Here is a 23,518-nt window from a genome sequence, read left to right as displayed (position 1 = left end):
TGAACCTGAACCTCTGCATTGTGACTCGGGGCTTGTGATGGAAATGTCCCTTAACCAGGTCAACTAATTCACTGAAAGTCTTCGAATCTGGGGCACTGGGGGCTGTCAAGTTTCAATTAAACTGTAGGCCTTGCTCCCACAAATACTCAGGAGAATCGCTCTCCTCTTTTCCCCCTCCATGATTTTGTTGGCTTGAAAGTAGAACACAAGGTGTTCTATACAGAGACCAGTCGTCTGTGTCTGGCTCAAAGGGATCGATCCTGCCAATTTACGATGAGTATATCTTCCTTTCTTTTTACTGATCTTAGATACTTACAATCGCTGGGCGAGGGACAGTACTGGATCTGATCCCATCTTTGTCGCCAGTTTGTTATCGAGTTGATTTTCCAGGCAACTTTCCTTGGTGGAAACATTGAACTTTATTTACAAGGCAGCGGCAGCAGTTATATGCATGCATCCATAACTAAAGAAGAACTCTCTACTCGAGGTTCCATGCGCTGTTAACTCATTGGTTTACATAGATCATGTGATCTTACAACACAGGATTATTCCTAAAGCTCGAGTCCTACGTTTATCTAAACTATAATTACTGCAGCAGGTGTCCAATTAATGTAAGTAAATGGCCACTTAAAGCCAATTAACAGAGACTGGAATTTTCTAGTTGTCCCGCAAGTCCTCTGAGGTGTCCCGGGACTAGGCCAGATGCCTGGAGGTAGCCTCCTGAAGGTAGACCCAGGTCCTTTAGGGAAGGAAATCTGCTATCCTTACCTGGCCTGTGGTGGGAGGTGGGGGACCAGCACTCCGGGCAGGCTTTGAGGTCCTCCCTGCCTGTCTGGCCATAGCTGCCACCACGGCCCACCCATCTGATGGTGGCCCGTGGCCATTTTTGAACTTAGAACTTTTTAAAGTTGGAGACAGGATGCCTCCAAACGGAGGCCCCTCCCTCTCTCTTGTCTGAACTGCAGGCTTCACCTTCTTCTGTCCTGAAGGGCCTCCTATTGGCTCTCCAGCTTCAGGAGTCCGCCAGTTGACATCCTTAATTGGACGGCGAGTGTGCCCTCTGATGACTAATTGGCTAATTTGGGGAAAGCCGCTGCTGGTGCAGTGTGTGGAAAGGTAGGTGGGTCGGGACCCCTGTTTGAGCCCGACATTGGCATCCTGACCCAAAACCCCAAATCCCTTTTTTCATTCTTCCATGGCGGGGTGTTGTCATTGCTGACGGGGCCAGCATTTGTTGCCTGTCCCTAGTTGCTTTGAACCATTTCGGAGGGCAGTTAAGAGTCAGCCACGTTGCTTTGGGCCTGGAGTCACATGGAGGCCAGACCGGGTAAGGGCGGCAGATTTCCTTCCCTAAAGGACATTAGTGAACCAGATGGGTTTTTCAGTTTCATGGTCACCGTTACTGGGAATAGCTTTGAATTCCAGATTTTATTAATTGAATTTAAACTCCTCCGTAATATGATTTGAATCCAAGTCCCCAGCGCATTAGCCCCTGGATTACTAGCTGAGTGACAGGACACTACCATCTCCCCATTCTGCCTAAAGTGTGATTCCAAGGAATAATAATCTACCTGCCCCCACCAATGAGGAATTAAGCACATACATGGAAGGCCATAAGGTTTTGGGTGTGGGGTGCAGTTTCTCAATGGGCAAGGGCCTATGCTGGCTGCTTCTAGTGCTAGCTCACTGACTGACAGTATCACCTCAGAGTGGCAGCCTGTGTACTTGAGGATGGCCAGAGAGAGAGAGAGAGGTTGCTCTGATGGCACTGGATTCTGTGAGAAGCTGTGCTTCAAGGACTGAAGTTCATTCTGAATGGTATTGTACATAAAAGGAAATCTAACCTCCTCCTCACACAGCCTGTAACACAGCCAGCTCTCATAAAGAAACCAGAGTTTTCCTGCTCTCTCACTTTCTATATTCCTATTATCTTCTTTTTCGCTCACATCCTCCCTTTCTCTGTCTTTATTTCTCTCCCTACTTCTTTCCTTCTTTCTCTCATTGTCTTTGTTAATTTCCATCTATCCTTTCTCATTGCCTGTCATTCATTCGCATTCCCTCATTGCCTTTTTTCTGTTCTTCCTCTTTCTGTCTTTTCTTCTTTTGCACCCTTCATCTTTCCGGCTAGGGCAAGTCTGAGAGGCTGTTGTGGCCTGTCTTCATTTTCTTCCAGTAGGCTGTGCTCCGCAGCATGTGACCTTTGTACTGTGGGCCGGGGCTGAGGCTGAGGGGCAGGCCTGACAGCCATGGCTGAGGCTGAGGGCTGGACCGACAGCCAGGGCTGAGGCAGAGGGCAAGGCCTGAGGATCAGGGCTGGGGCTGGGGCTGGGGCTGGGCCCGAGGGCCAAGGCTGAGGCTGAGATTCAGACCCCAGGGCCAGAACTAAGGCTGAGATCCAGGCTTGAGGGCAAGGGGCGGGGTTGGAGGCTAGGCCCGATATTCAGAGCGGAGGCTGAGGGCTGGGCCTGATGGCCAGGGGTGAGGTCAAGGGGCAGGCCAGAGGACCAGGGCTGAAGATGAGGGCCAGGTCCAAGGTCAGGGCTGAGGCTGAGGGCTGGGCCCGATGGTGAGGGCTGAGGCTGAGGGTTGGGGCCGAAGGCCAGGGCTGAGGCTGAGGGCTGGGCCCGATGGTGAGGGCTGAGGCTGAGGGTTGGGCCCGATGATGGCCAGGGCTGAGACTGAGGGCTGGGCCTGATGGCCAGGGCTGAGGCTCTGGGCTGGGCCCGATGGCCAGGGCTGAGGCTGAGGGCTGCGCCCGATGGCCAGGGCTAAGGTTGAGGGCTGGACCCGATGGCCAGGGCTGAGGCTCAGGGCTGAGACTGAGGGCTGGGCCCCATAGCCAGGGCTGAGGCTGAGGGCTAGGCCCAATGACCAGGGCTGAGACTGAGAGGTGGGCACGATGGCCAGGGTTGAGACTGAGGGCTGGGCCCCATGGCCAGGGCTGAGGCTGAGGGCTGGGCCCGATGGCCATGGCTGAGACTGAGGGAGGGGCCCGATGGCCAGGGCTGAGACTGAGGGAGGGGCCCAATGGCCAGGGCTGAGGCTGAGGGAGGGGCCCGATGGCCAGGGATGAGGCTGAGGGCTAGGCCCAATGGTCAGGGCTGAGACTGAGGGAGGGGCCTGATAGCCAGGGCTGAGACTGAGGAATGGGCCCGATGGCCAGGGCTGAGGCTGAGGGCTGGGCCCGATGGCCAGGGCTGAGACTGAGGGCTGGGCCCGATGGCCAGGGCTGAGGCTGAGGGCGGGGCCCGATGGCCAGGGCTGAGGCTGAGGGCTGGGCCCGATAGCCAGGGCTGAGGCTGAGGGCTGGGCCTGATGACCAGGGCTGAGACTGAGGGCTGGGCCCGATGGCCAGGGCTGAGACTGAGGGAGGGGCCCGATGGTCAGGGCTGAGACTGAGGGAGGGGCCTGATGGTCAGGGCTGAGACTGAGGGGTGGGTCCGATGGCCAGTGTTGAGACTGAGGGGTGGGCCCGATGGCCAGGGCTGAGGCTCAGGGCTGGGCCTGATGGCCAGGGCTGAGACTGAGGGGTGGGTCCGATGGCCAGGGCTGAGACTGAGGGGTGGGTCCGATGGCCAGGGCTGAGACTGAGGGCGGGGCCCGATGGTCAGGGCTGAGATTGAGGGCTGGGTCTGATGGCCAGGGCTGAGGCTCAGGGCTGAGACTGAGGGCTGGGCCTGATGGCCAGGGATGGGGGTGGAGGCTAAGTCAGGTCCAGGTCCAGGGCTGAAGCAGAGGGCCGTAGTTGAGGATGGGCTCACAGGAGATAGGAGAATGAAGGCCCTTAAGCGGCCGGCCCATTTCTTCACCACTTAGGAACAACAACATATAAAACAAATGGTGCACAGAACATGATTGTGTCGCGGGAAAGGAGAGGCATGTGAAGTCATTGAGTGTGAGCTGTGCAGTCAGGAGATTACAGCTGACGATAATGTTTTTTTTTGAAAAAGTGACTTTTAAATAATGTGGTTTTGGCAAAAAAAAAGGTGATAATTTTCTGGCAGCTCTATTTGGAAAGTGAAGTTCGGTCACGCAGTCCCCTGACCCAGATAACTTGGTTTCCCTTCAGAGGTAGAAAACATCTCGACATCTGGGGAGCTGACAGAGAGAATTAATCAGATGAAGGAAGGACCTTTTATCTGCCTTGTTATTGTCGTAAACAATCAGGAAGCCAGTGGCAACAGTCAGATGGCTTTTCTAGATAGTACAGCCAGGGCTCCTTGATCAACAGACAGTGTTTGAGGCCGACAGTTACTCACAGCAGATGTTTACCAGTGAAAAGGGGCAGCTTCTTGCTTCCCTGTCAACTGTGCTTTTCTTCTTCGTTTCCCCCCATTCGCACTTTCCTCTCTTTCCCTGTCCTTTCCCCTCTCCTCCTCCCCCCTCGTCCCCTCCTCCCCCTCCCTCTCCTACTCCCCTCCCCTCCCTGCCCCCCTCTCCTCACTCCTTCACTCCGTCCCTCCCCTTGCCAACTCCCTCCTCCCCTCCCGCTCCCCTCCACACCTTCTTTCTCCTCTCTCCTTCCCTCTCCTCCCCTCTCCTCCCCATCCTCTCTCCTCCCGCTCTCCTCCACACCTTTCTCCTCTCTCCTCTCTCCTCCTCTCTCCTCTCTATCCTTCCCTCTCCTCTCCTCTCCTCCCCATCCCCTCTCCTCCTGCTCACCTCCACACCTTCTTTCTCCTCTCTCCTCCCTCTCCTCTCTCCTCCTCTCTCCTCCCCTCTCCTCTCATCTCCTCCCATCTCCTCCCCTCTCCTCCTCTCTCCTCCCCCCTGCTCCTCTCTCCTCCTCTCTCCTCCCCACTCCTCCCATCTCCTCCCCTCTCCTTCCCTCTCTCCTCCTTTTTCCTCCCCCTTTCTCCCTACTGCTCCTTTTTTCTCCCCTGTCCTCCTCTTCCTACCCTCCTCCCCTCTCCTCCTCTTTCCTCTCCGCCTCTCTCCTCCCCACTCTTCCCCTTTCTTCCTTCTCCTTCCCTCTCCTCCTCTCTCCTCCCCACTCTTCCCCCCTCCTCTCCTCTCCTCTCCTCCCTTCTCCTCCCCTCTCCTCCCCTCTCCTCCCCTCTCCTCCTATCTCAACTCTCTCCTCCTCTCTCATCCTCTCTCCTCCCGTCTCCTCCTCTTCTCACTCTCCTCCCCTCTCCTCTTTCCTCACCTCTCCTCCCTTATCCTACTCTCTCTTTCCCTCTCCGCCCCTCCTCTTTTCTCTATTCTCCTTCCTCTCTTACCTCTTCTCCACTCCTTTTCCCTCACAAGGACAATAGGAACAGGAGGAGGCTATTTAACCCCTCATCCCTGTTCCGCATTCAATAAGGTCACAATTAATCTGTGACCTAACTTCATATACCGCCCTTTTCCGCAAATTCCTTCATAGCTTTGGTTAACAAAAATTATTAATCTCCAATTTAAAGTCAACAATTGACTGGGCCTCAATTAAGACTGAGATGAGCAGAAATGACTTCACTCAGAGGGTGGTGAACGTGTGGAATTCTCTACCACAGAAAGCTATGGAGGCCAAGTCACTGAACATATTTAAGAAGGAAATAGATAGATTTCTGGACTCTAATGGCAGCAAGGGGTATGGGGAGAGAGCGGGAGTAGAGGATCAGCCATGATCATATTGAATGGTGGAGCAGGCTCGAAGGGCCGAATTACCTACTCCTGCTCCTATTTACTATGTTTCAATTGCTCATCCCTGCTCTCCTCTTGCCCTTTCCATCCTCTTCCCTCTCCTCCTTCCTCCTTCCCTCTCCTCTTCCCTCTACTCACACCTCCTCCCCTCTCCCTCTCGCTCCCCTGCTCTTCTCCCCTCTCCCTCCCCTCTCCACTGCCTTCCTCTCTCCTTCCCCTCCCCTCCATGTCCATCCTCCTCCCCTTCCCCACCCCTCTCCCTCCTCTCCTCTGATCATCTCTCCCCTCCTCTCCTCTCCTCTCCTCTCTCCTCTGCAGCAACTGAATGTCTGCCAATGAGGACCTTTAACATTCATCTGAACTTTGTAGATTGAGCCTCAGTATAGGTGTGAAGTTAAATTTCATTCTGTGCTGCGGAGAGGTCCTCGCACTCGGGGGAGGGGAGCTGCACTTCCTGGGTTATACTCATTCGGGAGAGGAGAGCTGTCTTGCCGAAGGGGCCTGGGGGTTCAGTCCCTGTACCCCTGCGAACTTACTGATCAACCCTCCTACATTCAAGTCTAAATCGTTTATATATACCACAAACAGCAAGGGACCCAACACCAATCCCTGTGGAACCCCATTGGACACAGGCATCCAGTCACAAAAACACCCCTCGACCATCACCCTCTGCTTCCTGCCACTCAGCCAATTCTGGATCCAATTTGCAAAATTGCCTTGGATCCCATGGGCTCTTACCTTTGCTATCAGTCTCCCATGCGGGACCTTATCAAAAGCCTTGCTGAAGTCCAAGGAGACTTGGAGAGGGGAACCAGAGTGTTAGAGCAGATAGTGAGGTGGAGGAGGATAAAGGTCAAGTGAGGAATGCATGTATAGACAGAAATCAAAGGTTTGTACATGATAGAAATGTTCTCAGGTGCATCTATTTCAATGCAAGGAGTATTGTCGGAAAGGCAGAAGAGCTTAGGGTGTGGATTGGCACGTGGGATTACGACATTATTGCTATTAGTGAGACTTGGTTGCAGGAGGGACAGGACTGGCAGCTCAATGTTCCGGGGTTCCGTTGTTTCAGACGTGATAGAGGGGGAGGGATGAAAGGGGGAGGAGTGGCATTACTAGTCAGGGAAAATATCACAGCTGTGCATAAGCAGGACAGCCCAGAGGGCTCGTCTACAGAGGCCATATGGGTGGAGCTGAGGAATGGGAAAGGTGTGACCACACTAATAGGATTGTATTATAGACCGCCCAATAGTCAGAGAGAATTGGAGGAGCAAATCTGTAGAGAGATAGCAGACCGATGTAAGAAACAGAAAGTTGTGATAGTAGGAGATTTTAACTTTCCACGTATTGACTGGGACTCCCATACTATAAAAGGGCTGGATGGCTTGGAGTTTGTCAAATGTGTTCAGGAAAGTTTTCTAAATCAATATATAGAGGTACCAACGAGAGAAGATGCAATACTTGATCTCCTATTAGAGAACCAGACAGGTCAGGTGACAGAAGTATGTGTCGGTCCAGTGACCACAATGTCATTAGTTTTAAGCTAATTATGGATAAGGATAAGTCTGGTCCTCGAGTTGAGATTCTAAATTGGAGAAAGGCCAATTTTGTGGAAATGAGAAAGGATCTAGGAAGAGTGGATTGGGATAAGTTGTTTTCTGGCAAGGATGTGTTCAGTAAGTGGAAGGCATTCAAAGGTGAAATTTTGAGAGTGCAGAGTTTGCATGTTCCTGTCAGGATTAAAGGCTAAGTTAACAGGCATAGGGAACCTTGATTTTCAAGGGATATTGGCGATCTGGTTAAGAAGAAGAGAGAGGTGTATAGCAGGTATAGGCAACAAGAAGCAAATGAGGTACTTGTAGAGTATAGAAAATGTAAGAAAATATTAAAAAAGGAAATCAGGAAGGCAAAAAGAAGACATGAGGTTGCTTTGGCAGATAATGTGAAGGTAAACCCAAAGGGTTTCTACAAGTATATTAAGAGTAAAAGGATAGTAAGGGACACAATTGGTCCCCTTGAAGATCAGAGTGGTCGTCTATGTGTGGAGCCTCACGAGATGGGGGAGATCTTAAACAGTTTTTTTGCATCAGTATTTACTCAGGAAACTGGCATAGTGTATAAGGAAGGAATAACAAGCAGTAGTGTCATGGAACATATAGAGATTAAAGAAGTGGAGGTGCTTGCTGCCTTACAGCGAATAAAGGTAGATAAATCCCCCGGGCCTGACATGATATTTCAGCACAGACTAGAAGGGCCGAATGGCCTGTTTTTCTGTGCTGTAGTGTTCTATGGTTCTATTGTTCTATTGAGATGCAGACTACGTCAAATGCATTACACTCATCTACACACCTGGTCACCTCTTCAAAAAATTCAAACAAATTGGTTAGACATGACCTCCCCTTAACAAAACCGCTGACTGTCCTTGATTGACCCCTGCCTCTCCAAGTGTAGATCAATTCTGCCCCTCAGAATTGCTTCTGATAGTTTCCCAACCACTGAGGTTAGACTGACTGGCCTGTAGTTCCCTGGTTTAACCCTTCCTCCCTTCTTGAATAACCACATTGGCTGTCCTCCAGTCCTCTGGCACCTCTCCTGTCCTGTTGGGGGGGCCTTCGAGCCCAGTCCCTGTACCTCTAGGAGAAGGGAGCTGTCCTGCTGGTGGGGCCTGGGGGTTCAGTCCCTTTTCCCCTTGGAGAGGGGAGCTGTCCTAGCGAAGGGGCCTGGGGGTTCAGTACCTGTACCCCGGGGAGAGGGGAACTGTCCTGTTGGTGGGGCCTGGGGGTTCAGTCCCTGTACCCTTGGGAGAGGGGAGCTGTCCTGCTGGTGGGGCCTGTCCTGCTGGTGGGACCTGGGGGTTCAGTCCCTGTACCCCGGGGAGAGGGGAGCTGTCCTGCTGGTGGGACCTGGGGGTTCAGTCCCTGTACCCCGGGGAGAGGGGAGCTGTCCTGTTGGTGGGGCCTGGGGGTTCAGTCCTTGTATCCCGGGGAGAGGGGAGCTGTCCTGTTGGTGGGGCCTGTCCTGCTGGTGGGGCCTGGGGGTTCAGTCCCTGTACCCTGGGGAGAGGGGAGCTGTCCTGTTGGTGGGGCCTGGGGGTTCAATCCCTTTTCCCCTTGGAGAGGGGAGCTGTCCTGTTGGTGGGGCCTGGGGGTTCAGACCCTGTACCCCTGGGAGAGGGGAGCTGTCCTACCGAAGGGGCCTGGGGGTTCAGTCCTTGAACCCTGGGGAGAGGGGAGCTATCCTGCTGGTGGGGCCTGTCCTGTTGGTGGGACCTGGGGGTTCAGTCCCTGTACACCTGGGAGAGGGAAGCTGTCCTACCGAAGGGGCCTAGGGGTTCAGCCTCTGTACCCCTGGGCAAGGGGAGCTGTCCTACCGAAGGGGCCTGGGGGGTTCAGTCCTGGAACCCTGGGGAGAGGGGAGCTGTCCTGCTCATGGTTTCTGACATGAGCTAGCTTTGTAAAATAGGCTCTGCTGTACAAACTGGTGCAACTGTTTCAGAATTGTCCACAGTTCATCCGGCTCCATTTGGCAATGACGCTGCTGTAATTCCATTGCGAGTTGCGTAGAATGTGCAGCACAGAAACAGGCCATTCAGCCCAGCAGTCAGTCCATACTAGTGTTTATGCACTACTCGAGCCTCCTCCCACCCTCTTTCATCTCACCCTATCAATATATCCTGCTATTCTTTTCTCCCGTGTGTCCTTATCTAGTTTTCCCTTTAATGCATCTATACTATTCACCTCAACTACACCTTGTGGTAGTGAGTTCCACATTCTCACCACTCTCTGGGTAAAGAGACATCTTCTCCACATCTTCCCTATCGAACCTCTTCATAATTTTCATAATTAGGCTACCCCCGGCCTCCTCCTTTTCAGAGAGAAAGGGCCCCAACCTGTTGTATCTTTTCTGATCAGTACAACATCAATTGGTTAATGTCCCTGGAATTGAGCCTCCCCTGACCTCTTTCTTTGTCTTTTATCAAGTGGCCTATTTTTAACACTTGATGGCAGTTGGTGTTGACATTTTTAAACTGCTGTCACCAAAGTGAGTTCATGTAGAACGCACTCATTGAGCAACCCATCAAAACAAACAATGGACCATGTTATTGGCGGTCAGACATGGGCTGGAACCAATGGGGTCAGATCAAGAAGGACACAAAGCCCAATACAACAATGAAGAACAGTTTTTCACCTCAGCCCTGAGCACACTGTGACCCTCATGTCTGAACATCAACTTCAATGCCGGTATGGTGCCAGGCACATAGGCCGTATGTCCCAGCGATTGAATCAAACAAGCATGTTACTTCAGTTGTTTGTAATAGGCAGAGTACAGACTGTACTCAAACAGGCCACGCTTGCAAAATGCAAAACAAAACGTCTCCTGTTAGGTGTGATTCCGCGACACTTGCTGAGCAATCCTGGGCGTGCTAATAGCTACACTAACAACCGATTTAAGATAATCAGTCAAGCATGTAACGTGGTTCATTTACGCTTGCTAGAAGTGACATACATTCATACGCAGGGTCCCACTCTCTGCAAACAAAAGGAACATGCTTAAACCTTGTGCTTTTTTTGAATTGTCTGGGAGCTTGGGGAAACTATGGTTCCCCATTGCTTTCCCCATGGCAACGCCTCAGCCAATCATAGTCGACTTGCCAACCAATCAGCACCCTTTCCTCCTCTGGTATAAATTGTTGTGATCGTTTGAAATTTGGCATTCTTGCATTTGTCCTGATGAGTGCAAGATGAAAAGCTTCAGCAACGTGTCTCTCTTTTCAGTAATAATCAATTTCAGCGTCCTCAGATTTTAGCTGTAGCTGATTTTCAAAAGCAAAGGACTGTGGATCCTGGAGCTCTGAAACAAATGTAGAAAGTGCTTGAAACATTCAGCAAGTCAGGCATATCCAAGGAAAGAGTGAAACAGGAAGTTAACATTTCAATTAACTTAGGTCATCAAGCAATTCTGATGAAAGGCCATTAACCTGAAACATTGAATGGAACCATCTGCTTTCACCAACAGCGGGAATCGTGGCGGGCAGGGGAACAAGATTTGGCAGGAGGCCAAAAATCTGTTTCCTGACGGCGGGAAATTAGTTTGGATTTTGTTCTCCCAACTTCCATGATGTCTTAAAGGTGCATCGAGTGTCCTGCGGGAACTCCATTTGCACCTCATTAAAAGGCCAACACAACAGAATCTTACTCCCCCTCCAAATACAATACCCAGCTCCCCCCACCCACCCCCCCGACGGCCAACGGGAATTTAGAATGTTCTGTTCCATGAGTGTCCGGAGGTGGTGTGCACCTGGCGAGGTAGGCCTCTTCCTGAACGTTGAGGTGAGGTAGGCCTGTCTTTTGCCTTCCTTCCAGGTCATCACTGCGAGATATCGGCTGCTTGTAGCACAGGGGAGGGGTGATACTGAGGCAGGTGGCGGGGGAGGTGGGGGAAGAGAGTGGAAAGGTGGATGGCTGTCTGTGTTTACATACGCAGCCCTGACGTTGGAGTCTATGAGGTGATGGTGTGGCCGGCTACTTCCTGCCAAGATTTGACGTGCCCCTCGCGGCTGGATAGTTAATGAGCTGAACAGCACAAGATCTCGCGTGTTCAGCTGCACCGCTCTCCAGCGGAAGTCATTCCGGCTTTCACTCCAGCCACCGGACATAGACTCCAGGATAGAAGAATGCACACATTAACTCTGTTTCCTCTCCACAGTTGGCACATTTTCTGTTTTCCTTATTTTCAGACCTGTTTTAACCTCATGTCTGACCCAACCCGACTGTACCTGTCCACCTCCCCACCAATATTTTTAATCCTTCGGAATTGCCCAGGCCTTCCCTCAGCTGCTAACAAGTTGTACACAAACGCCATTTTTGACCTAGCAAAAAGCCCCAAGCCCCATCGCAAAAAGCTACAACATTGAACCAAAACTGGAGGGAAGAGCTCGGTTAAAGAAGAGAGCTTTAAGGAGCTATTTAAAGGAGATGTGAAGAAATGGTTGAGGAGAGGAATTCTAGAGCTTAGGGCCCAGGCAGCTGAATGTACAGCCAATGGTGGCATGAAAGGAGTGGGGTGCAATAAAGATCAGAGTTATTGCAAACAAAGATCTTAGAGGTTTGTAGGATTGGAGGAGATTACAGAGATAGGGAGGGATGTGGGACTGGAGGAGATTACAGAGATAGGGAGGGATGTGGGACTGGAGGAGATTACAGAGATAGGGAGGGATGTGGGACTGGAGGAGATTACAGAGATAGGGAGGGATGTGGGACTGCAGCAGATTACAGAGATAGGGAGGGATGTGGGGCTGGAGGAGATTACAGAGATAGGGAGGGATGTGGGGCTGGAGGAGATTACAGAGATAGGGAGGGATGTGGGTCTGGAGGAGATTACAGAGATAGGGAGGGATGTGGGGCTGGAGAAGATTACAGAGAAAGGGAGGGATGTGGGACTGGGGAGATTACAGAGATAGGGAGGGATGTGGGACTGGAGGAGATTACAGAGATAGGGAGGGATGTGGGATTGGAGGGGATTACAGAGATAGAGAGGGATGTGGGACTGGAGGAGATTACAGAGATAGGGAGGGATGTGGGACTGGAGGAGATTACAGAGATAGGGAGGGATGTGGGACTGGGAGAGATTACAGAGATAGGGAGGGATGTGGGACGGGAGGAGATTACAGAGATAGGTAGGGATGTGGGATTGGAGGGGATTACAGAGATAGAGAGGGATGTGGGACTGGAGGAGATTACAGAGATAGGGAGGGATGTGGGACTGGGAGAGATTACAGAGATAGGGAGGGATGTGGGACGGGAGGAGATTACAGAGATAGGTAGGGATGTGGGTCTGGAGGAGATTACAGAGATAGGGAGGGATGTGGGACTGGAGGATATTACAGAGATAGGGAGGGATGTGGGACTAGGGGAGATTACAGAGAAAGGGAGGGATGTGGGACTGGAGGAGATTACAGAGATAGGGAGGGATGTGGAGCTGGAGGAGGTTACAGAGATAGGGAGGGATGTGGAGCTGGAGGAGATTACAGAGATAGGGAGGGATGTGGGTCTGGATGAGATTACAGAGATAGGGAGGGATGTAGGACTGGAAGAGATTACAGAGAGAGGGAGGGATGTGGGACTGGAGGAGATTACAGAGATAGGGAGGGATGTGGGGCTGGAGGAGGTTACAGAGATAGGGAGGGATGTGGTTCTTGAGGAGATTACAGAGAGAGGGAGGGATGTGGGACTGGAGGAGATTACAGAGATAGGGAAGGATGTGGGTCTGGAGGAGATTACAAAGATAGAGAGAGATGTGGGACTGGAGGAGATTACAGAGATAGGGAGGGATGTGGGACTGGAGGAGATTACAGAGATAGGGAGGGATGTGGGACTGGAGGAGATTACAGAGATAGGGCGGGATGTGGGTCTGGAGGAGATTACAGAGATAAGGAGGGATGTGGGACTGGAGGAGATTACAGAGATGGGAGGGATGTGGGATGGGGGAGATTACAGAGATAGGGAGTGATGTGGGACTGTGGGAGATTACGGAGATAGGGAGGATGTGGGACTGGGGGAGATTACAGAGATAGGGAGGGCTGTGGGACTGTGGGAGATTACAGAGATAGGGAGGGATGTGGGACTGGAGGAGATTACAGAGATAGGGAGGGATGTGGGTCTGGAGGAGATTACAGAGATAGGGAGGGCTGTGGGACTGTGGGAGATTACAGAGATAGGGAGGGATGTGGGACTGGAGGAGATTACAGAGATAGGGAGGGATGTGGGATGGGGGCGATTACAGAGATAGGGAGGGATGTGGGATGGGGGAGATTACAGAGATAGGGAGGGATGTGGAATGGGGGAGATTACAGAGATAGGGAGGGATGTGGGACTGGAGGAGATTACAGAGATAGGGAGGGATGTGGGACTGGAGGAGGATACAGAGATAGGGAGGGATGTGGGACTGCAGGAGATTACAGAGATAGGGAGGGATGTGGGACTGGAGGAGATTACAGATATAGGGAGGGATGTGGGACTGGGGGAGATTACAGAGATAGGGAGGGATGTGGGACTGGAGGAGATTACAGAGATAGGGAGGGATGTGGGTCTGGAGGAGATTACAGAGATAGGGAGGGATGTGGGTCTGGAGGAGATTACAGAGATAGGGAGGGATGTGGGACTGCAGGAGTATTACAGAGATAGGGAGGGATGTGGGACCAGGGGAGATTACAGAGAAAGGGAGGGATGTGGGACTGGGGGAGATTACAGAGAAAGGGAGGGATGTGGGATTGGGGGAGATTACAGAGATAGGGAGGGATGTGGGACTGGTGGAGATTACAAAGATAGGGAGGGATGTGGGTCTGGAGGAGATTACAGAGATAGGGAGGGATGTGGGTCTGGAGGAGATTACAGAGATAGGGGGGGATGTGGGACTGGAGGAGATTACAGAGATAGGGAGGGATGTGGGACTGGAGGAGATTACAGAGATAGGGAGGGATGTGGGACTGGAGGAGATTACAGAGATAGGGAGGGATGTGGGACCGGAGGAGATTACAGAGATAGGGAGGGATGTGGGACTGGAGGAGATTACAGAGATAGGGAGGGATGTGGGTCTGGAGGAGATTACAGAGATAGGGAGGGATGTGGGACTGGAGGAGATTACAGAGATAGGGAGGGATGTGGGATGGGGAGATTACAGAGATAGGGAGTGATGTGAGACTGTGGGAGATTACAGAGATAGCGAGGGATGTGGGACTGGGGGAGATTACAGAGATAGGGAGGGATGTGGGTCTGGAGGTGATTACAGAGATAGGGAGTGATGTGGGACTGTGGGAGATTACAGAGATAGGGAGGGATGTGGGACTGGGGGAGATTACAGAGATAGGGAGGGATGTGGGATGGGGGCGATTACAGAGATAGGGAGGGATGTGGGATGGGGGAGATTACAGAGATAGGGAGGGATGTGGGACTGGGGGAGATTACAGAGATAGGGAGGGATGTGGGACTGGAGGAGATTACAGAGATAGGGAGGAATGTGGGATGGGGGAGATTACAGAGATAGGGAGTGATGTGGGACTGTGGGAGATTACAGGGATAGGGAGGGATGTGGGACTGGGGGAGATTACAGAGATAGGGAGGGATGTGGGATGGGGTCAATTACAGAGATAGGGAAGGATGTGGGATGGGGGAGATTACAGAGATAGGGAGGGATGTGGGATGGGGGAGATTTCAGAGATAGGGAGGGATGTGGGATGGGGGAGATTACAGAGATAGGGAGGGATGTGGGACTGGGGGAGATTACAGAGATAGGGAGGGATGTGGGATGGGGAGATTTCAGAGATAGGGAGGGATGTGGGATGGGGGAGATTTCAGAGATAGGGAGGGATGTGGGATGGGAGAGATTACAGAGATAGGGAGGGATGTGGGACTGGAGGAGATTACAGAGATAGGGAGGGATGTGAGGCTGGAGGAGATTACAGAGATAGGGAGGGATGTGGGATGGGGGAGATTACAGAGATAGGGAGGGACGTGGGACTGGAGGAGATTACAGAGATAGGGAGGGATGTGAGGCTGGAGGAGATTACAGAGATAGGGAGGGATGTGGGATGGGGGAGATTACAGAGACAGGGAGGGATGTGGGGCCGGGGGAGATTACAGAGATAGGGAGGAGAACAAATATTCGTATTTCTAACATCACAATGAGCATTTTAAATAATGTCTTAATGCCTCTGTCCAGTTCTTGATCAGAGATCTGCTACCTTCCTCGACCCTCTCTCTCTCTCTGTGATATTTTATCTCTTTGTCCCCTCTGCATTTTCTGTTTACATTACTTGGCCTGTCAGCCTCTGTGGTCTCAATTCAGATGGAGAAATTCCACACCCAGTACATTAACTTGCGGACGTCCCGGTTATCCCTGTTTTGTATTTGCCTCAGATTTCGACCGTCTGTAGTCCATGATGGATCCTGGGTCAGAGAGGCACAGGGAAGGAGTTGACAATGTGCCGATTACACTCGCAGGCAGGTATTTGGGCTGGCCGTCTGTAACATTTGGAATTTCAGAGCTGCCACTCCGATTCCCAACACAGGCATTCTCCCGCTATCAAAAACCTAGCCATTCCATGACTGAAGTCTTCTATTTCTGGTCAAGTGTCTCATCTTCCAGCTATGTGGATTCTGTGTCGGGGCCCCACTGTGAACGAACGCTGCCCACCAACTTCATTCATTCTGAATTCGCTAGATTCTCTCTCCCAAAATAACATTTACTTTCAGGAACCAATTCTGGGAGGAGTCGCCTCACCACCCCACCCCTGCCCCTCCTCCCCACCCCCCCACCACCCCCCTGACACCCCACTCCTCACCCACCCCCCCTTTGAATTCTTAAGGTTTCCCGGCCGCTGAGGTGTGGTTCTGTGCGTCGGGTTCTTGCCTCTCAGTCTGAAGGCTGTGGGTTCAAATTCCATTCCAAAGACCTGAACGTACAATCCAGGCTGACCTTCGCAGTGCAAAGGGAGTGCTGCACTCTCGGAGGTGCCGTCTTTTGGATGAGACTTTAAACTGAGGCTCTATCTGTCAGCTCAGGCGGAGGTAAAAGGTCCCTGTGGTGCTATTTTGAAGAAGGGCACGGAGATTTGCCTGATGTCCTGGCCAATGTCACTAAAATTTGGGCATGTCGGGATCTTGCCGTGTGTAAATTGGCTGCCACGTTCCCTGCACTATAGCCATGGCTGCACTCCATTGTTTGGACAGTATTTTGGGACATTGTGAAAGGCACGAGATAAACGCAGGTTTTCATTGCTGACTGAGCAAAATTTGCAGGTTCAAATCCCTGTTAGCTCCCCCGTGAGTGTCGTGTGCTGAACTGAACTGGGAAAGGGAAATATATGGGACAGAGACCCTCAGTCCTCCTCGCCCACCAGCAGCTGTGCATCTCTGGGTAGAGGCAGCAAAAATAGCGTTTAATGATGAAAATAAAAGGTGAATTTAGGGGGGGGAAATGTTGGGAAATTCCTTCCTGACTGCCAAATGTGATCAACAATGTACCTCATTTAATGTCCCACCTGTCAAAATCACAGTCTCCTCCAGGAATCTGCTCCAGGAATCTGCTCCAGGAATCTCCTCCAGGAATCTCTTCTAGAAATCTCCTCCAGAAATCTCCTCCAGGAATCCCTTCCAGAAATCTCCTCCAGGAATCTCCTCCAGAAATCTCCTCCAGGAATCCCTTCTAGGAATCTCCTCCAGGAATCTCCTCCAGAAATCTTCTCCAGGAATCTCTTCCAGAAATCTCCTCCAGGAATCTCCTCCAGAAATCTCCTCCAGAAATCTTCTCCAGGAATCCCTTCCAGAAATCTCCTCCAGGAATCTCCTCCAGGAATCTCCTCTAGCTCCCTTTGTAACCTCTGGGAGAAGCCAGATTTCCCAGGCCTGATTGCAGCTCAGTGACTGGAATCTGTGCCCACGGGTGGCGATAGGACTAGGTTTGACTCTAATAGCCTCCGCCCTCCTGACAGCACTTTCTCTAGGGCTGCCCTTCTATCCCTTTCTTGCTCTGTCTGTCTTTCTTCACATCTCCACAGCTTCTCCATTGTAGCCCCTTAAGCAGACTACAACGACCTGACTCTCTGTGACCTCTGACCCCCACCGCAGGATGTGAGGCCTGTTGAAGGGCTGAGTTTTATTTAGTCTGGAATTTTTTATTTATCAGGGAATGAGGTGCTTTCATTCTGAATGACTCCCTCAGCACTCCAACTCAAACTCAGCCCCCCTCCCCCCACCCCCATGATCCTCAGCATCGTCTTAAAGGCACACTAACAACACATAAAACAGAAATGGCCAGGAGAAGTGGCTGATTGTTTATGGTGACCTTTCTCGATGACTCATTTGGTAAAGATGCCATTTGACCAATTGCCTACGGATCAACACAGGCCAGGGTCAATTCCTGGTCAGTTAGTTCATTCAGCCAACAGGAGTGCCACACTGGAGCTCAGGAGGAGGGAACCCACCAGGGTTCAAGTCTGGATTCCAGCCTCTGTTGGCACATGGTAATGCTTTCCAAACATTTTCGCAGTGTGACCCCATTTTAATGCCTCAGACTTTGTGTGACCCCAGAATGAAATTTTTGGGGTGTATGAGAACTGTGGCGGGGAGGGTGGGGGTGGAAGCTTTAGTTATTGACCGGTGGTGGCAGAGGGAGTGGGGGGTGGTAGGGGAGTTGATCAAAAGGTGTGCAGTAACCTTGTTAATAATAGAGAGGGCTCTTAATATGAATGCAATGGGAACCTCCTAATTAATGTCATAAGACTCCGATTAATGTAATAGGATCCACATTACTGATGCAATGAAAATGTGGTTGGATTATTAATGTACTTTAACTCTGATTTTTAATGTAATAGCATCCTGATTATTAATCTTATTGGATCCTGATCATTGATGCAACAATTTGCTGATAATTAATGCAATAGAATGTGTGTAATTAATGTAATTAGACCCTGATTATTAAAATAATATTAAGGGCAAAATGAATAGAGAAAAGAAAGGCTTGTATGTAGGTAGCGCCTTTCATGACCTCGGAGCACTTTACAGCCAGTGAAATATGTTTGAAGCGCAGTCACTGTTGTAATGTAGGAAGCGCAGGAGCCAATTTGCACAGCAAGCTCCCACAAACAGCAATGTGATCATGATCAGATAATTTGTTTTTATGATGTTGAATGAGGGATAAATATTGTCTGGAAATCCCAGAGAACTCCCCTGCTCTTGATCAAAATACCACCACAGGATTTTTTACATCAGGCCAGTCAGGGCCTCGGTTTAGTGTCTTATACAAAAGACACCACCTCTGACAGTGCGACATTCCCTCAGTAGTGCACTGGAGCATCAGCCTAGATTCTGTGCTGAATCCCTGGAGTGGGAATTGAACTCACGACCTTCTGACCTAGAGGTAAGGGTGCTACCCACCGAACCACAGCTCACATTAAAACGAAAGCTCTGAACAGAGTTTTGTCAAACTCATTGTGCCTTTCAGAAATCTCTAGCTGTCCAATCACATTATGATTTTGTAAGTCACAATTGAATCTGCTTCCACCATCCTTACAGACCATTGCATTCCAGTTCTTGTTTGTGAGGCACTGCTGGTTAGATGACTGCAACCAGACATATCCTGCTTAAACCCAACACCCACAAGTATCCCCCCCACCCCAGCCCATGCACCCCCTCCCCATAACCCTTCAGAAAAGGTAAAATAACAAGCTTGATTCGGCTGACTTAGATCATTCTTTCAGAAACATCCCTGGGTCGCTATGCGTAGTGGCATCACAAGCCCATTCCAGACTCGTTCCACGCGCGGGAGTAGGGTGTTGAGAGAGAGGATCAGCCATGATCGTACTGAATGGCAGAGCAGACTCGAAGGGCTGAGTGACCTACTCCTGCTCCTATTTTCTATGTTGTTGATAACCTGTTTACAGTGCAGTCACACATAGCGACAAGAAGGAGCTGGAGGACAGGAGAAAAGGAAGGACTAACAGAACAGAGGGAAAAGAACTCACTCAGAACGCCATCTCACGACATTGCACAGCTCTTTACTGCCAATGAAGTCCCTTTGAAGTGTGGGCACTGTTGTAAACATTGGGATAGGCAACTACCAATCCTTGCACAGCAAGCTCCCACAAACAGTAATGAAATAATTGTTTGGTTGCATTGGAACGAGGGATAAATATTGGCCAGGACACCAGGGAGAGCCCCTCGGCCCAATAGCACCACAGGATCTCTTTTGTCCAGGTGAGGTGGCAGCTGGTACCTCAGTTTCAACAACTCAATCTGCTGGAAGGCACCCCTGAGAGTGTGGCACACCCTCTGTACCTACATTACAGCTAGAGCTACACTTCAAATGTACTTCATTGTCTGCAAAGCACTTTGGGAGGTCCAGAGGTCAGAGGAATGGTTGAACTGCAAGTCTTTCTTACTGCACTGGGGGTGTCGGTCTGGATTTATGTCCTTCAGCCTCTGGACTGAGACTTGAACCCATGGCTTTCTGGCTAAGAGGTGACCATGGCTGTAACCCTAATCTGAGCTTGGTGTGACCATGTGGCCTTGAGATATGGGAAACAGTTCTGCTGAGGGGGCAGCATGACACAGCAGCGGCTGAGCCATGGGAAAGGCCTATAGCTGAGGATCGCTCCCATCCACAGAAGGGATTCTCTGAGTGTCTGGGACCTGTGCTGAATAATAGATTCCAGATTGTGTCATAGAATTTGCTGAGACACTGCTCACTGCTGGGGGAGTGAACAAAGCCCCAAGCTGCCACCCTACCCATTCCCACCTCGCCCCTCCGAACCTCTCCTCCTCCCCATCCCTGATCCCTCACCATACCTAGCCTTCCCTCACCCCATCCCCTCATTCCCTCCTCCTCCCCACCCCTCCCCTCTCCATCCCCACCTCTACCGCCCCCCAAGCATTATTTCTTCCCATCCATTCTCCACCCCACCCCATTCCCTACCCCTCCCTCTCTGCCCCCACCCCTCCCCATTCTCTACCCCTCCCAATGCCTCCTCCTCCTCGCTGTCCCCATGTACATTCCTCAACCCCACCCCAACACCACACTGCACCCGCTCCCCCCCAACTTTAACTTTCACTAAAGCCTCATTGGGAGGGTTTCGGCAGCTTGGCCTGCTTCACACCAGCGTGACACTGTGAGCGTTACCACGGTTACACCTCGGCAGTGCTGGCGTTACCACGGTTACACCACAGCAGTGCTGCCTTCACCACGAAGTTACGCTAACAAGGCAGATTTTAAATATAAACAGGAAAAGCCTCTTGTCCTGTCACAATGCGCTGCACGAGCTAGATTTCAAAACCTCTACCCACCCCCCACCTCTCTCTCTCTCTCTCTCTCGCTCTCTCTCTCTTAGCCTCATTGGTTCTCCATTTTTTTGGCCTTTATCTCTCTCTCTTTCCGATTGACTGCTGTTTCTCTCAGAATTAAATAACTAGGTAACCTGTTCCTAGTGTTGTTGGATGAGGGCTAAACATTGTTCAGTGCAACACAAGTAGCTTCCCTGCTCACCTTCAAAATTGTGCCGAGGGATTGTTTACATTGGCCTGAGAGGGCAGGCGGGGGCGTTGGTTTAACACAGCGCCTCTGGCAGTGCAGCACTCGCTCAGCAGTGCACTCGCCCTGCATTCGGTGCTCAAGTCCCCGGACTGGGCCTATGAACTCACAACCTCCTGACTCCGAGGTTGTCCACTGACAATCGAATGAACAAAGCACGTTGTTAAAAACGCAGGATTTATTTCGAAGCCCCTGTGATGCATTCCCACCTGGAATTGCTTGCTGTGTCCAGGAGATTAACATTTATCTGTGGACAATCCCAGGACGATCCTGGAGGGTTGGCAACCTTACAGCATGGGGAGTGTGGGGGTGGGGGTGGGGGTTATATTGTTCATTCATAGCACGTGAGTGTGGCTGGCAAGTGAAATCTTTATTCCTCATCCTTAATTGTCCTGTTGATGGTCAGTTTACTCTGTGGGACACCTGGACAGAGAATCCGGAAAAAGCACGATTCCTGAATTGTCAGAGTGCCCTCACGTTCTCCGAGGAGGTCAGTGAGCTTCCTGAATCTGGACACACTGGTGCCTGACTTGGACCTCAGTCATGCTCAGTATTGTTGGATTGATGCAGCCTTGTTACTGTCCGCTGCAGAGAGAGTAGAAAAGGCTCCTGGTCTGCATGCCCACACGCTACCTTACAGCTCACACTCTCAGCACTGCCATCTTATCATCCCCAACTCTCTAAACCTCCGAAAGGACCTACCCCTCGCTGCCCACCCGAAACACCCCCTCCTCTCCATGGATTTACAGCAGGCTACTGTCACATTCCTTCCTCAAAACAGGGAAGAGAATTAGCCCTGGGCGTTTGTTGTTATAAAGGTTGATGTAAGAAATTGTAATGGTTGGGGGTGGGTGCTAGAATTTAACAATTAAGCACTGCAGTGTAATATTTTTAATATACAGTGGACATTTTAAAACTTCCACGTTATGGTGTTTGATCATATAGGCATTAAAATGGAAGGGCAGAGTGATTTTTTTTCCCCCAATAACACACAATAAGGTTATCACAGTAATAGACTGGTGTCTGTGTCAAATGGAGAGATTTATCAGAATTCAGACTGGTGTCTGTGTCTAATGGAGAGGTTTATCAAAGTAATAGACTGGTGTCTGTGTATCATGGAGAGGTTTATCACAGTGACAGACTGGGGTCTGTGTATAATGGAGAGGTTTATCACAGTGACAGACTGGGGTCTGTGTATCATGGAGAGGTTTATCACAGTGACAGACTGGGGTCTGTATATAATGGAGAGGTTTATCACAGTGACAGACTGGGGTTTGTATATAATGGAGAGATTTATCACAGTGACAGACTGGGGTCTGTGTATCATGGAGAGGTTTATCACAGTGACAGACTGGGGTCTGTATATAATGGAGAGATTTATCACAGTTCAGACTGGGGTCTGTGAATAATGGAGAGGTTTATCACAGTAATAGACTGGTGTCTGTGTATAATGGAGAGATTTATCACAGTGATGGACTGGGGTCTGTGTATAATGGAGAGGTTTATCACAGTTCAGACTGGGGTCTGCGTATAATGGAGAGGTTTATCACAGTTCAGACTGGGGTCTGTGTATAATGGAGAGATTTATCACAGTGATGGACTGGGGTCTGTGTATAATGGAGAGGTTTATCACAGTTCAGACTGGGGTCTGTGTATAATGGAGAGGTTTATCACAGTTCAGACTGGGGTCTGTGTATAATGGAGAGGTTTATCACAGTGATGGACTGGGGTCTGTGTCTAATGGAGAGGTTTATCACAGTGATGGACTGGGGTCTGTGTATAATGGAGAGGTTTATCACAGTGACAGACTGGGGTCTGTGTATAATGGAGAGGTTTATCACAGTTCAGACTGGGGTCTTTGTATAAGGAGAGATTTATCACAGTAACAGACTGGGGTCTGTGTATAATGGAGAGGTTTATCACAGTGACAGACTGGGGTCTGTGTATAATGGAGAGGGTTATCACAGTGATGGACTGGGGTCTGTGTATAATGGTGAGGTTTATCACAGTGATGGACTGGGGTCTGTGTATAATGGAGAGGTTTATCACAGTTCAGACTGGGGTCTGTGTATAATGGAGAGATTTATCACAGTTCAGACTGGGGTCTGTGTATAATGGAGAGGTTTATCACGGTTCAGACTGGGGTCTGTGCATAATGGAGAGATTTATCACAGTTCAGACTGGGGTCTGTGTCTAATGGAGAGATTTATCACAGTTCAGACTGGGGTCTGTGTATAATGGAGAGGTTTATCACAGTTCAGACTGGGGTCTGTGTCTAATGGAGAGATTTATCACAGTGACAGACTGGGGTCTGTGTCTAATGGAGAGGTTTATCACAGTGACAGACTGGGGTCTGTGTATAATGGAGAGATTTATCACAGTGACAGACTGGGGTCTGTGTCTAATGGAGAGATTTATCACAGTGACAGACTGGGGTCTGTGTCTAATGGAGAGGTTTATCACAGTTCGGACTGGGGTCTGTGTATAATGGAGAGGTTTATCACAGTGACAGACTGGGGTCTGTGTATAATGGAGAGGTTTATCACAGTTCAGACTGGGGTTTGTGTATAATGGCGAGGTTTATCACAGTTCGGACTGGTGTCTGTGTCTAATGGAGAGGTTTATCACAGTGACAGACTGGGGTCTGTGTATAATGGAGAGATTTATCACAGTGATGGACTGGGGTCTGTGTATAATGGAGAGGTTTATCACAGTTCAGACTGGGGCCTGTATATAATGGAGAGGTTTATCACAGTGACAGACTGGGGTCTGTATATAATGGAGAGGTTTATCACAGTGACAGACTGGGGTT

The 23,518-nt window shown here is 50.5% G+C and overlaps 1 protein-coding gene across 1 annotated transcript in view; it reads left to right on the top strand.

Annotated features, from left to right (window-relative positions):
* Positions 1-23,518, top strand: part of LOC144681057 (inositol-trisphosphate 3-kinase B-like) — a 145,799-nt gene that overhangs the window by 31,535 nt on the left and 90,746 nt on the right. The gene's annotated exons all lie outside the window — the stretch shown is intronic.

Source organism: Cetorhinus maximus, chromosome 5 (genome assembly GCF_964194155.1).
Source record: "Cetorhinus maximus chromosome 5, sCetMax3.hap1.1, whole genome shotgun sequence".
In the NCBI taxonomy this organism is placed as follows: domain Eukaryota; kingdom Metazoa; phylum Chordata; class Chondrichthyes; order Lamniformes; family Cetorhinidae; genus Cetorhinus; species Cetorhinus maximus.
This window is presented reverse-complemented; position numbering and strand designations above follow the sequence as displayed.